A 2,851-nucleotide genomic window follows, 5' to 3' on the forward strand; every position below is an offset into this window, starting at 1 on the left:
CAATGTAGCCCATCCTAATACATCCCACAAGAAGTGGAAAATGGAAATTCGATTTCCCCTCCCCCCAACCTCCAGGTTATTTAGTGCCTTAAGAAACCATTCTGTCTTGGGGCACCCGGGTGGCTCAAGTCAGTGAAGTGTCAGACTCTTGATTTCGGCTCAGGTCGTGATCTTGCAGTGCCTGAGTTTGAGCCCCACGTCAGACTCTGCACTGACAGTGTAGAGCCTGCTTGGGGTTCTCTTTCCCTCCCTCTCTGCACCTCCCCTGCTTGTGTTCTCTCTCTCTCTCTCTCAAAATAAATAAATACATAAACATTAAAAAAAAAAAAAAAAGAAAGCATTCTGTTTAGACCACGAGAGGGTCAATGTCAGACCCATTTGGATTAGCTTAAGGCTGTCTGCCCTTCTCCACTGAGACCAGACCTGCTGAGTCTTGGTTTCTACCATGGTACTTGTGGTCACCGTAGGCATCAGCATAACTGTCACAAGCTAGTTTCTACCCGAAAATTGAAGTAATTTACAGGAAATACCATTCCTAAAATGGACTTTGAGTCATGTTTAAAACATGCCCTGGGGCGCCTGCCTGGCTCAGTTGGTTAAGCATCCTACTCTTGATCTCAGCTCAGGTCTTGATCTCCGGGTCATGAGTTCAAGCCCCATACTGGGCTCCATGCTCAGTGTGGAGCCTACTTAAAAAAAATGATTGAAACATGTCCAAATCCTTCCAAATGGCCCACAAGTCCCTGCAGAATCTGCTCCCAGATTTATCCCTGTTATCTCTCTGCTCTCATTTTCTGCTACTATCTCCCCATATACTCCACTGTACTTGGTCTTCTTCTTCTTCTTCTTCTTCTTCTTCTTCTTCTTCTTCTTCTTCTTCTTCTTTTTAACTTTTTAGTGTTTATTTTTGAGAGACAGGGAGAGACAGAGCATGGGCAGGGGAGGAGCAGAGAGAGAGGGAGACACAGAATCCAAAGCAGGCTCCGGGCAGTCAGCACAGAGCCCGACGTGGGGCTCGAACTCACGGACCGCGAGATCACGCCCTGAGCTGAAGTCAGCCGCTTAACCGACTGAGCCACCCAGGTGCCCCAAGATCAGCATCTTGATGAGGGTAGAACGTCTAGTCTGTTTTGCTCATGACGGTACTCCCATTGCCTAGCACCGTGCCTGGCATTCAGTAAATGCTCGTGGGATTGAAGGAGTGAGCCTTCCACAGAAAGAGCAGAGAAATGGAGAACCTTAGTGGTTAAGACATACTGATGCCTAATGAGAGGTCAGGGGGTTCGCACTCCAGATACTAGTGGGAGGCTGTTCACTTCACCACAATGGGCGTATGTCAGGATGGAGAGGGCCTAGGCTGTGTACGTAGGATCTATAACCGCGTGTGAGCACAAGGAGCTGGAAAAACTTCACAATCGGACTGGAGAAACCTCTATGGCAAAGTGTCTACTAACTAGGGAATGGTAACATGAAGGTTTAAAGCTCAGAAGAAGGTGCTTTGTGGTGAGCTATGAAAAACATCTTGGACTTCAAATGACTCTAAGTTGCCCCCAGAGACTTCATGGCTAATAAAGCTCATCAGAACGGATGATAAAAATGTGGCCCTGCAGGTCAGTGCAAATCCACGGGGCTCAGACCTGAGATATGCGATCACAATGGTTTGAATTGTGTTCCCCCCCAAAAAAAAGATAGGTTGAAATACTAACCCCAGTACCTCAGCATGTGACCTTATTTGACAAACAGCATTGTGGCAGATAAAATTAGTTAAGATGAGGTCATACTGGGGTAGGTATGGGCCCTTAACCCAACAGGACTGGCGTTCTTGTAAAAAGAGAAGATACAGACACTAGGGAGAACATCATGTGACCATGGTGGCAGAGACTGGAGTGACGCATGTGTAAGCCAAGGATCACGGTCAGCCACCAGAAACTGGAAGAGGCAAGAAAGTATTCCTTCCTAGAGCCTTGGGAGAGGGCATCCCTGCACCTTGATTTTGGACTTCTAGTCTCCATTTTAGAAATTCTAGGAAACAGACACACTGTGTGATTCTTCTTGTATGTTTGAAAGACCTGTGGGCTTGGTGGGTGGTGATAGGAGGGAGATTGGGAGTGGAAGAGCATGGCAGTGAGAGAACCAGAACCAGAGAGAATTGGAGAGATTAAAACACAAGTTTTCTGATGTTTGTTTTTGAGAGAGACAGCACGAATGGGAGAGGGGCAGAGAGAGAGGGAGACACAGAATCTGAAGCAGGCTCCAGGCTCTGTCAGCACAGAACCTGATGCGGGGCTTGAACTCATGAACTGCAAGATCACGACCCCAGCTGAAGTTGGACACTTAACCAACTGGGCCACCCAGGTGCCCTAAGAATTGGAGCGATTTTTAAAGGCATCCTGGATGGGCATTAAGGAGGGCATTTGTAATGATGAGCACTGGGTGGCGTATGTAACTGACGAATCGTTGAATTCTCCTGAAACCAACACTGCACTTAACTAACTAGAATTTAAATAAACATCTGAAAAGAAAAAAAATAAATAAAGGCATTCTGGAATTTGGGGGTGGGGGGGAAAGGAAAGATACTTAGAGACATTTTTGGCATGCTTCTGTGTGGTGAGCTGTGCAAAACCCTTGAGGAGGCCTTGTTAAGAAAACCTATAGCTGAAGATTCGATTGTTCTTCAAGGTGTTGAGAGAGCGTGATTTATTGCTCCTTCGACTTTGACTCCACACATAGGCTGGGCCACGTGGGGTCTGCCGCTTTAGTCGGGTTACGCTATTGCCGGATTCCGTAACAGCTCCGTGTTGTGTGTTCCTCTCTGCTTTTGTATTTGCCATCATCTCCTTATTCTAGAAAT

The sequence above is a fragment of the Panthera leo genome, chromosome D1, assembly GCF_018350215.1.
Source record: "Panthera leo isolate Ple1 chromosome D1, P.leo_Ple1_pat1.1, whole genome shotgun sequence".
Classification (NCBI taxonomy): Eukaryota; Metazoa; Chordata; class Mammalia; order Carnivora; family Felidae; genus Panthera; species Panthera leo.